General features: G+C 38.2%; 1 long non-coding RNA gene across 1 annotated transcript; it reads left to right on the plus strand.

Moving 5' to 3' along the window:
* Nucleotides 1–245: 245 nt before the first annotated feature.
* Nucleotides 246–12479, plus strand: LOC309642396. The gene is made up of 3 exons (XR_014253151.1): nt 246–356; nt 6918–10847; nt 11057–12479. It is a non-coding gene; the product is annotated as an uncharacterized lncRNA (long non-coding RNA).
* The last annotated feature ends 129 nt before the right edge of the window (nt 12480–12608 follow it).

The following is a 12608-nucleotide window of genomic DNA, read 5'->3' on the forward strand; positions in this document are numbered from 1 at the left end:
GTTTGTACGTGTCACATTCAATAGAACAAAATGCATTAATACTGGCAAAACAAGGCAAGTCAGAAATTTTAATTTCTGCTACTGCACCAGAATAGATAATCCACTTCTACACAAGTCCACTGATTAATTCACCTGTGAGTTACATACAAAAAAATGATAATTCGTTGATGTTCTCTTTTACTTCCTGTTAAATACCTTGCTCTCAATGCACCACTGCATCCCTTCTTCATCCTGATGGGCTCCAGGATGGAGGCTGGAGAGTGGGAAAGGGGCTGCTGGAAAGCTGCAGAGTGATGGCTCCAGTGGGCTTGAGAAACATACTCCTACCTGCCACCAACATGCTTCTGAAGGCCCAGGTAGGAGTGAGAGGGTCGTGGTGCAGGACATACAGAGAGCTCTGGTCATTCTGTACAGAGGTGTGCAGAAGATGCCTTTCAGCTCTGCCAAGTGTCAGCAAAAAGTGCAACAGTGATGGCATTTAAGTACAAACCCGTTAGCCCAGGAAAACCTGGGAGTGAGGCAGGAGAAACATTTCACCTTCCTAAGTCCAGGAGGAGAATGTGAGCTCATTCATATGCCTATAGGGTATAGGAGTTTGGGGGCAGGGTGGGGAAGCTAGAGATCTGGTTGTATCCGTGAAAGAAAAGCAAAGACCAAATTACAAGGTAATGAAGGGTATAAATTATAGATAACATTCTACTGTAATTATATACAGTGATACTACAGTGAACGGTAGCAAAGTAAGTTCTGACAGGTTGGTTAAAAGTGGTTTATAAATAACACCCTAATTATATAAGGTAAAGCTATGAATTAGTGAACAATTTTTTTTATACAGCAGGTTCTTATTAGTCATCCATTTTATACACATCAGTGTATACATGTCAATCCCAATCGCCCAATTCATCACACCACCCCCCACCCACCCACCCCCCAACGGCTTTCCCCCCTTGGTGTCCATACGTTTGTTCCCTACATCTGTGTCTCATTTTCTACCCTGCAAACTGGTTCATCTGTACCATTTTTCTAGGTTTCACATATATGTGTTAATATACGATACTTGTTTTTCTCTTTCTGACTTACTTCACTCTGTATGACGGTCTCTTGATCCATCCATGTCTCAACAAATGACCCAACTTAATTCCTTTTTATGGCTGAGTAATATTCCATTGTATATATGTACCACATCTTCTTTATCCATTTGTCTGTCGTTGGGCATTTAGGTTGCTTCCATGACCTGGTTATTATAAATACTGCTGCAATGAACATTGGAGTGCATGTGTCTTTTTGAATTATGGGTTTCTCTAGGTATATGCCCAGTAGTGGGATTGCTAGGTCGTATGGTAATTCTATTTTTAGTTTTTTAAGGAACCTCCATACTGTTCTCCATTGTGGCTGTATCAATTTACATTCCCACCAACAGTGCAAGAGGTTTCCCTTTTCTCCACACTCTCTCCACCATTTGTTTGTAGATCTTCTGATGATGCCCATTCTAACTGGTGTGAGGTGATGCCTAATTGTACTTTTGATTTGCATTTCTCTAATAATTAGTGATGTTGAGCAGCTTTTCATGTGCTTCTTGGCCATCTGTATGTCTTCTTTGGAGAAATGTCTATTTAGGTCTTCTGCCCATTTTTAGATTGGGTTGTTTGTTTTTTTAATATTGAGCTGTATGAGCTGTTTATATATTTTGGAGATTAATCCTTTGTCCGTTGATTCGTTTGCAAATATTTTCTCCCATTCTGAGGGTTGTCTTTTCATCTTGTTTATGGTTTCCTTTGCTGTGCAAAAGCTTTGAAGTTTCATTAGGTCCCATTTGTTTATTTTTGTTTTTATTTCCATTACTCCAGGAGGTGGATCAAAAAAGATACTGCTGTGATTTATGTCAAAGAGTGTTCTTCCTATGTTTTCCTCTAAGAGTTTTATAGTGTCCGGTCTTACATTTAGGTCTCTAATCCATTTTGAGTTTATTTTTGGGTATGGTGTTAGGGAGTGTTCTAATTTCATTCTTTTACATGTAGCTGTCCAGTTTTCCCAGCACCACTTATTGAAGAGACTGTCTTTTCTCCATTGTATATCCTTGCCTCCTTTGTCATAGATTAGTTGACCATAAGTGCGTGGGTTTATCTCTGGGATTTCTATCTTCAATTTCCATTGATCTATATTTCTGCTTTTGTGCCAGTACCATATTGTCTTGATTACTGTAGCTTTGTAGTATAGTCTGAAGTCAGGGAGTCTGATTCCTCCAGCTCCTCTTTTTCCACTCAGGACTGCTTTGGCTATTCGGGGTCTTTTGTGTCTCCATATAAATTTTAAGATTTTTTTTCGAGTTCTGTAAAAAAAATGCCATTGGTAATTTGATAGGGATTGCATTGAATCTGTAGATTGCTTTGGGTAGTAGAGTCATTTTCACAATATTGATTCTTCCAATCCAAGAACATGGTATATCTCTCCATCTGTTTGTATCATCTTTAATTTCTTTCATCAGTGTCTTATAGTTTTCTGCATACAGGTCTTCTGTCTCCCTAGGTAGGTTTATTCTTAGGTATTTTATTCTTTCTGTTGCAATGGTAAATGGGAGTGTTTCCTTCATTTCTCTTTCAGATTTTTCATCATTAGTATATAGGAATGCAAGAGATTTCTGTGTGTTAATTTTGTATCCAGCAACTTTACCAAATTCATTGATTAGCTCTAGTAGTTTTCTGCTGGCATCTTTAAGATTCTCTATGTATAGTATCATGTCATCTGCCAACAGTGGCAGTTTTACTTCCTCTTTTCCAATTTGTATTCCTTTTATTTCTTTTTCTTCTCTGATTACCGTGGCTAGGACTTCCAAAACTATGTTGAATAATAGTAGTGAGAGTGGACATCCTTGTCTTGTTCCTGATCTTAGAGGAAATGCTTTCAGTTTTTCACCATTGAGAATGGTGTTTCTGTGGGTTTGTCATATATGGCCTTTATTATGTTGAGGTAGGTTCCTTCTATGCCCACTTTCTGGAGAGTTTTTATCATAAATGGGGGTTGAATTTTGTTGAAAGTCTTTTCTGCATCTATTGAGATGATCATATGGTTTTTATTCTTCATTTTGTTAATATGGTGTATCACACTGATTGATGTGCATATATTGAAGAATCCTTGCATCCCTGGGATAAATCCCACTTGATCATGGTGTATGATCCTTTTAATGTGTTGTTGGATTCTGTTTGCTAGTATTTTGTTGAGGATTTTTGCATCTATATTCATCAGTGATATTGGTCTGTAATTTTTTTTTGGTAGTATCTTTGTCTGGTTTTGGTATCAGGGTGATGGTGGCCTCATAGAACGAGTTAGGGAGTGTTCCTTCCTCCACAATGTTTTGGAAGAATTTGAGAAGTAGGGTGTTAGCTCTTCTCTAAATGTTTGATAAAATTCACCTCTGAAGCCATCTGGTCCAAGGCTTTTGTTTGTTGGAAGATTTTTAAACAGTTTCAATTTCATTACTTGTGATTGGTCTGTTCATATTTTCTGTTTCTTCCTGGTTCAGTCTTGGAAGGTTATACCTTTCTAAGAATTTGTCCATTTCTTCCAGGTTGTCCATTTTATTGGCATAAAGTTGCTTGTAGTAGTCTCTTAGGATGCTTTGTGTTTCTGCAGTGTCTGTTGTAACTTCTCCTTTTTCATTTCTAATTTTATTGATATGAGTCCTCTCCCTCTTTTATCTTGATGAGTCTGGCTAATACTTTATCAATTTTGTTTATCTTCTCAAAGAACCAGCTTTTAGTTTTATTGATCTTTGCTATTGTTTTGTTTCTATTTCATTTATTTCTGCTGTGATCTTTATGTTTGCTTTCCTTCTGCTAACTTTGGGTTTTGTTTGTTCTTCTTTCTAGAGTTCCTTTAGCTGTAAGGTTAGATTGTTTATTTGAGATTTTTCTTGTTTCTTGTGTTAGGCTTGTATAGCTATAAACTTCCCTCTTAGAACTGCTTTTGCTGCATCCCATAGGTTTTGGATCATTGTGTTTTCATTGTCATTTGTCTCTAGGTATTTTTGATTTCCTCTTTGATTTCTTCAGTGATCTCTTGGTTATTTAGTAATGTATTGTTTAGCCTCCATGTGTTTGTGTTTTTTACGTTTTTTTTCCCTGTAATTCATTTCTAATCTCATAGCGTTGTGGTCATAAAAGATGCTTGATATGATTTGAATTTTCCTAAATTTACTGAGGCTTGATTTGTGACCTAAGATGTGATCTATCCTGGAGAATGTTCCGTGCGCACTTGAGAAGAAAGTGTAATCTGCTGTTTTTGGATGGAATGTCCTATAAATATCAATTAAATGTATCTGGTCTATTGTGTCATTTAAAGCTTCTGTTTCCTTATTTATTTTCTTTTTGGATGATGTGTCCATTGGTGTAAGTGAGGTGTTAAAGTCCCCCACTATTATTGTGTTACTGTCGATTTCCTCTTTTAGAGCTGTTAGCAGTTGCCTTATGTATTGAGGTGCTCCTATGTTGGGTGCATATATATTTATAATTGTTATATCTTCTTCTTGGATTGATCCCTTGATCATTATGTAGTGTCCTTCCTTGTCTCTTGTAACATTCTTTATTTTAAAGTCTATTTTATCTGATATGAGTATTGCTACTCCAGCTTTCTTTTGATTTCCATTTGCATGGAATATCTTTTTCCATCCCCTCACTTTCAGTCTGAATGTGTCCCTAGGTCTGAAATGGGTCTCTTGTAGACAGCATATAGATGGGTCTTGTTTTTGTATCCATTCAGCAAGCCTGTGTCTTTTGGTTGGAGCATTTAATCCATTCACGTTTAAGGTAATTATCGATATGTATGTTCCTATACATTTTCTTAATTGTTTTGGGTTTGTTTTTGTAGGTCCTTTTCTTCTCTTGTGTTTCCCACTTAGAGAAGTTCCTTTAGCATTTGTTGTAGAGCTGGTTTGGTGGTGCTGAATTCTCTTAGCTTTTGCTTGTCTGTAAAGCTTTTGATTTCTCCATCGAATCTGAATGAGATCCTTGCTGGGTAAAGTAATCTTGGTTGTAGTTTCTTCCCTTTCATCACTTTAAGTATATCATGCCACTCCCTTCTGGCTTGTAGAGTTTCTGCTGAGCAATCAGCTGTTAACCTTATGGGAGTTCCCTTGTATGTTATTTGTCGTTTTGCCCTTGCTGCTTTCAATAATTTTTCTTTGTCTTTAATTTTTGCCAATTTGATTACTATGTGTCTCAGCATGTTTCTCCTTGGGTTTATCCTGTATGGGACTTGCTGTGCTTCCTGGACTTGGGTGGCTATTTCCTTTCCCATGTTAGGGAAATTTTCGACTATAATCTCTTCAAATATTTTCTCGGGTCCTTTCTCTCTCTCTTCTCCTTCTGGGACCCCTATAATGCGAATGTTGTTGCACTTAATGTTGTCCCAGAAGTCTCTTAGGCTGTCTTCATTTCTTTTCATTCTTTTTTCTTTATTCTGTTCTACAGCAATGAATTCCACCATTCTGTCTTCCAGGTCACTTATCCATTCTTCTGCCTCAGTTATTCGCTATTGATTCCTTCTAGTGTAGTTTTCATTTCAGTTCTTGTATTGTTCATCTCTGTTTGTTAGTTCTTTAATTCTTCTAGGTCTTTGTTAAACATTTCTTGCATCTTCTCGATCTTTGCCTCCGTTGTTTTTCCGAGGTCCTGGATCATCTTCACTATCATTATTCTGAATTCTTTTTCTGGAAGGTTGCCTATCTCCACTTCATTTAGCTGTTTTTCTGGGGTTTTATCTTGTTCCTTCATCTGGTACATAGCCCTCTGCCTTTTCATCTTGTCTATCTTTCTGTGAATGTGGTTTTTGTTCCACAGGCTGCAGGATTGTAGTTCTTCTTGCTTCTGCTGTCTGCCCTCTGGTGGATGAGGCTATCTAAGGGGCTTGTGCAAGTTTTCTGATGGGAGGGACTGGTGGTGGGTAGAGCTGGGTGTTGCTCTGGTGGGCAGAGCTCAGTAAAACTTTAATCCGCTTGACTGCTGATGGGTGGGGCTGGGGTCCCTCCCTGTTGGTAGTTCGGCCTGCGGCAACCCAACACTGGAGGCTGCCCGGGCTCTTTGGTGGGGCTAATGGTGGACTCTGGGAGGGCTCACACCAATGAGTACTTCCCAGAACTTCTGCTGCCAGTGTCCTTGTCCTCACAGTGAGCCACCGCTGCCCCCCACCTCTGCAGGAGACCCTCCAACAGTAGCAGGTAGCTCTCTTTCAGTCTCCCCTGGGGTCACTGCTCCTTCCCCTGGGTCCCAATGTGCACACTACTTTGTCTGTGCCCTCCAAGAGTGGAGTCTCTTTTCCCCCCCAGTCCTGTCAGAGTCCTGCAATCAAATCCCGCTAGCCTTCAAAGTCTGATTCTCTAGGAATTCCTCCTCCCATTCCTGGACCCCCAGGTTGGGAAGCCTGACGTGGGGTTCAAAACCTTCAGTCCAGTGGGTAGACTTCTGTGGTATAAGTGTTCCCCAGTTTGTGAGTCACCCACCCAGCAGTTTGGGATTTGATTTTATTGTGATTGCACCCCTCCTACTGTCTCATTGTGGCTTCTCCTTTGTCTTTGGATGTGGGGTATCTTTTTTGGTGAGTTCCAGTGTCTTCCTGTCAATGACTGTTCAGCAGTTAGTTGTGATTCTGGTGTTCTCGCAAGAGGGCGTGAGAGCACGTCCTTCTACTCCGCCATCTTGGTTCAGGGCTGTGAACTTTTTTTTTTTAAAGAAAACATCTTTTTCACATTTCAACTGAGTGTTGTTCTAAAGTAGTAAACTTGGAGAAATGAACTTTAGCCATGTTGACATTGTTGAAAAACATTGTTAGAACTCTTCCTTAGATTTAATTGCTGTGGCTTTTAAAAACTACTAGTAAAAAAGATAGCTTGTCTTTATTACATGAACAATACATTGTCATTACAGAAAAAGTTATAAAATACAGATTAGCAAAATGAAGAAAATAAACTCTGGATCCTTCCCAACTTCAGGTAATCACTAAGACCTTGGTCTGTATCTTTACAAAATCTCCCGTCTGTCTGTCTATCTATTTATCTATCTAAACACACACATGGTGTTTCTTGCTTTGTTTTTATAAAAACAGAACATCCTGAAATACTGTTTTGTATCTGTGCAACTCATTCTTGAGAATATCCCCAGTGGTGTGGTAGATCTATCTTTAGAGGATGAATTTTTAAAAATTACTCAATGTTATGGAGGGCCAAGACTGAGGAATAGAGTGGATGATGATCAAACTTTATATTTTGAATCAGACCTCTCTTGAATCTGTTCTTTCTCTGTGGATTCCCATGGCTATTAACCTAGTCAATCCCTTAACATCTCTAACCCAAATTATTTCCATAGCTTTCCAACAGGTCTTGCCTTCAGTGTTTTACCTGCTCCTATTGCTACCAGAATGACCTTTTCAAAATACATAACTTATTGTCAGACCTTTCTTTAACAATACTTCAATGATGTCTCAAAGCAAAACTCTGAAACCCCTAGTGTAACAGTCACCTGAATTCTTTATAAAGAGCTCCTTTTCTTAATGTCCTAACTAGAATCAATTGTTTCTTTCTTTCTGCTCCCAGAGTGTTGTACACACATATTTATGCACCTATTATACTACATTATAGTTATTTGTTCCCCCAGTAGGTCATAGCAGAGAGGGGAAAGGCCATGTCTAATTGCACCTTGAATCCCCACATGTAGCACACTATCTGGAGTGTGCTGTTGAGAAGGCACTCAGTAAACTCAGAGTAAAGGAAAATAAGATGTTTTCTTAATGTGGCTTTTAAGGGGCTCTGAAAACAGTTTCCAAAGAGGAATGACAAAAATGCTTCAAGTGATGAGATGCACTTATTTCTTTTTTTTCTTTTTTTTTAAAATTGAAGTTGATTTACAATGTTTCAGGTGTACAGCAAAATGATTCAGTTTTATATATATATATATATATGTATATATATTCTTTTTCAGATTCTTTTCCATTAGAAAAGAATAGGTTTTTACAAGATATTGAATATAGTTCCCTGTGATGTACAGGAGGTCCTTCCTGTTTACCTATTTTATATATGATAGTGTGTATCTGTTAATCCCAAATTCCTAATTTATCCCTCCCATCCCCTTTCCCCTTTGGTAACCATAAGTTTGTTTTCTATGTCTATGAGTCTATTTCTGTTTTATAGATAAGTTTATTTGTATCATATTTTTTAGATTCCACATATAAGTGATATCATATGATATTTGTCTTTCTCTTTCTGACTTACTTCACTTAGTATGATAATCTCTAGGTCCATCCTTGTTGCTGCAAATGACATTATTTCATTCTTATTTAAGGCTGAGTAATATTTCATTATATATATATATATATATATATATATATATATATACATACATACATACCTCTATATATATATCACATCTTCTTTATTGAGCTGCACTGATTTAGATGATTTGTTCTGGTATTGCCTCTTAAAAAAGTCTTGATCTTCTAGCACAGTGCTGTCCAATAGAACTTTCTGCAACGGTGGAAATGTTCTCTATCTGTACTGTCCTATATGTAGCCACTAGCCACATGTGGCTACTGAGTACTTGAAATGTGACTATCGTGACTGAGGAACTGAATTTTAAATTGTAGTTAATTTTAGTTAACTTGTATTTGAGTAGCTGGATGTGAGTAGTGGCCAGCATATTGGACAGCACAGCTCTAGAGTGTGAACTTGAAAAGAATAGCCCCAAATTAGTGGCACCCTTATTAATAAACTTTAATATATCTTAACTTCATGCTTCAGAATATATGCAAGCAAACATTTCCCAAATGATGAGGGCAGGTCTAAACGAGCTCTAAATGGCTAAGCCTAAAAGACTAAATAGCTTCTTTCTTTTTTGGGGGGAGAGGGTTCTTTTCTTTACTATTTTCACAGAAATTTGCATTTTCAGAAGTTGATGAGATTAACTACGTCTTGTCTTAGCCCAGTGCTATGTAGAAATGACCTTAATCTGGTGCTACGGAGAAGAAAGTGTTAATGGCAGTAAAGTTGAAATGTCTGTATATGTTTTCAAGTTGGTTTTGGATGCCCTCTTTAGACATTTCCAAAGAAATAACAATATCCAAAGAGATAAATATATCTACATATATTTATACCTCATCTAAATCTTAATCCCAATTTTACATTTGCTTTCTACACATGAGACAAAAATAAATAAAACAATAAATGTCAATAAAAGCATGCATTTATTTATAATTTTAATTAATTAATTAATTAATTTATAATTCCATGCATGATGCACCTATTTCAAATTTTCATGAGTCTAAGTTAACAGCAACTCTGTATGTCCTAAGGTTGCTGAAGACGGCAAAACAAGTCAGAATGGCAGACACTGTTATTCATTCTTTCTTTTTGTGTTGCTAGCAAAACGCTGATTTAATTTGGCATGGCAATATGCCCAGTTAAGAGTGGTTTCTTTTCTGGAATTCCTTGCAGCTAGAGGTGGGCACGTGACATAATTCTGACCAATGAGGTGTAAGCTGAATGGTTTAGGGGAAGTTTTTGCTACCTTTGTCCTGCCTGAAGTGAGGATATGATGTGTGTATATGGTGCTGCAGTCTTATAACCATGAGGCTGCAAGCATGAGGATGAATGTCAAAGGACTCAGGACAGTGTAGTGGGAAGACAGAAGGATTCTGGAACATTCATGAAATTGGGGAACTGATATACCAGCTTGGATTGTCTATATTTGGTTTTTCTGTCATTTGTAGCTAAACACATTTCTTTTACACTCAGCTTGCACACATACGAACCCACAATTTTTTTTCTTAGTTGATCCCAAAACTAGTTAATTGGTTGAATTTCTACTGGTTTAACCTGTTGTTTCAGTTATAAAGACACAACCCTAATCAAGTAAAATGTCTCATCTTAATTCTAAGATTTTTGGAAATTGTAGTAACCTTTATAAAAGCGTGAACTTTATTGTTCAGAGTTAGAAAAGATGCCTCTATATTTCAACTCAAGGTACTGGAAAGAGTTAAGTTAGGAGTTATGAAAACTGGCTTTTAGTTTTGGTTCTTCCAGTTTTTAACTAATTAAACTAACTAACTTTGAGTTAGTTTCCTGATCCTTACATGGATGTTGTGAAGCAAAATGAGAAAACAAACAAAAGTGCCTTTTGAATTACAGTGCATTTTAATAAATCTAACTTAATGAGCTCTTACTAGGTAATAGATAATCTGCTAAGCACTTTCCAAGGATAGGTTCATGTATTCTCCTTAGGAATCTACTTTTAATATTGCCATAGAATAGGAACTCATCCCCATTTTATAGATGCGGAAATTAAGGAATCATCTAGTAGACTGTGCAGATTCATCTCTTTACTTCCCACAAAGCACAGCATAGTTGCTCAAAAAAAAAAAAAAAAAACTTCTGGCAGGAACAGATGTGCATTTTATTCCTTTTGAGGTCCTGTAATTGTATACCATTTAGGATGTTGTAAACTCATAGATTTGGCCATGATAAAGGATGGCTACGGAAGGCTTACCCAGCACCTTTCTCTTGCCTGATTTCCTAATGGAACATTTTCTACTACAGATACTGAAATAATCATCCTTTATTAAGGTGGCAATCCAAGTTCAGCATCTCTGGCTAACAATTTCTCTTGCCTCTAGACGTTTTTGAGGACAGATACAGAGGATCTCCAGCCTTTTGCAACCTCCTGGCCCACAGGCTCAACAAACATTTTTGAATGGATGAATGTTAAATGTTTCACCAAGACGCTGCTTTTGGAGGCTCTGCAAATGTTACTATGTTACAGTCATGTTTTGATCAGGAGAGCAACAGAGGATATTCTGGAAAGATCTGAGTAAATCTTACATTATTTAAATATATTAGGTATTAGAGTTTATTTCTGAAGGGCAGGCTAATATGAAATTGGGATTCCCAGTATCGCTGTTTAGGTGGAGGCATTAGCACTTGGGGGATACACTCACATGGTAAATTTCCTCCAAAAACAAAAGAGATGCATTAAACCTTCCTGGGATGACTCTATTTCTATCACATTTTTCTTCATAGGAAGCTGAAGCCCTGAGTCACTTCATCAGTGGCAGGATAAAGGTACCCTGTGATGTGAGGATTGCCAACATGAGGACACCTTCCAGAATGTCAAGGAGTTCCTGGCTTAAGGGTCTGTGCTAATGCATTCTGATGATCATGGACCATTGTTTCTTATCTCTGAGACTTCTTTTCACCATGCAGGAGCTTTGCTTTGTGACAGAATGCTATATGGCACTAAAACATCTACTTGAAAAAAAAGTGCTGTCAACGTAGAAGTATTAATACATGGTAAAAAACTCATGGTGAAAATCAAGAAGTTCCATGACTACCTTGATACTCAAATGCTTTTATAGTTATATTGATTACAAACCTCTTTTGGAAACCCATTTCTAACGACAAATTTGTACTCTTTGTGATGGCCCTGTCATAGCGTTAGTTTCTTTTGTCCATCGCTGCAGATGGGACACTAGTCTATAAGCCCAGAAAAGCCAGGATGAATGTCAATGCCCTCGGCTATCTCCCACTGTAGATAATGTGCCACTGAAAGTTTTAATTTTAGAAGGCCTTCCTGACTGTTGCCAAAATTTGGCCTCTGTACCCCGGTGCTGCATTAAATCTTGGAGACAGTTTTGGGTGAGGTAGAAAAGAATAGCTTTATTTCAGTGTGCTAAGCAAGGAGTCCAGGGCAAGTAGTGCCAAGACCCGAACTTCCTGAAGGCTTTTAGGGAAAGGTTTATAAGACAGGGTGAGGAAAGGGGTTTGTGGGGTGTGTGATCAGCTCGTGGGCATTCTTTTATTTTATTTTATTTATTTATTTATTGGCTGTGTTGTGTCTTTGTTGCTGCGTGTGGGCTTTCTCTAGTTGCGGCGAGTGGGGTCTACTCTTCCTTGTGGTGCAAGGGCTTCTCATTGTGGTGGCTTCTGTTGTTGCAGAGCACGGGCTCTAGGTGTGCAGGCTTCAGTAGTTGTGGCACATGGGCTCAGTAGTTGTGGCTCACAGGCTCTAGAGCGCAGGCTCAGTAGTTGTGGTGCACGGGTTTAGTTGCTCTGTGTCACGTGGGATCTTCCCGGACCAGGGCTCAAACCCACATCCCCTGCATTGGCAGGCAGATTCTTAACCACTGTGCCACCAGAGAAGCCCCATGGGCATTCTTCTGATTGGTTGGTGGTGAGGTAATTGGGAATCAGCATCATCAACCTCCTGTTTCCAATGGGTCTGGGGGTCTGCGTGCTTGTGGGCAGCATACAGTTAACTTCTTCCACCTGGTGGGGGGTTTCAGTATCTGCAAAACAGCTCAAAGGACACGGCTCAGAATGGTATCTGTAGTCCTTGAGGAAGAACTAAAGGTCCTTGACTTTGTTTAATGGCTAAAGTATTATTATTTTGTCTTGCTTTACTGTTTTCCTTTCTTTCTGCATTTTCTCACTTCTCTGATTATATTCTTTTTTTTTTTTTAACAACAGCTCCTGTTTATTTTTTTATTTTTATTTATTTATTTTATTTATAGCTGTGTTGGGTCTTCGTTTCTGTGCGAGGGCTTTCTCTAGTTGTGGCAAGCGGGGGCCACTC

The sequence above is a fragment of the Balaenoptera physalus genome (assembly GCF_965194825.1).
Source record: "Balaenoptera physalus genome assembly, chromosome: 14".
Lineage (NCBI taxonomy): Eukaryota > Metazoa > Chordata > Mammalia > Artiodactyla > Balaenopteridae > Balaenoptera > Balaenoptera physalus.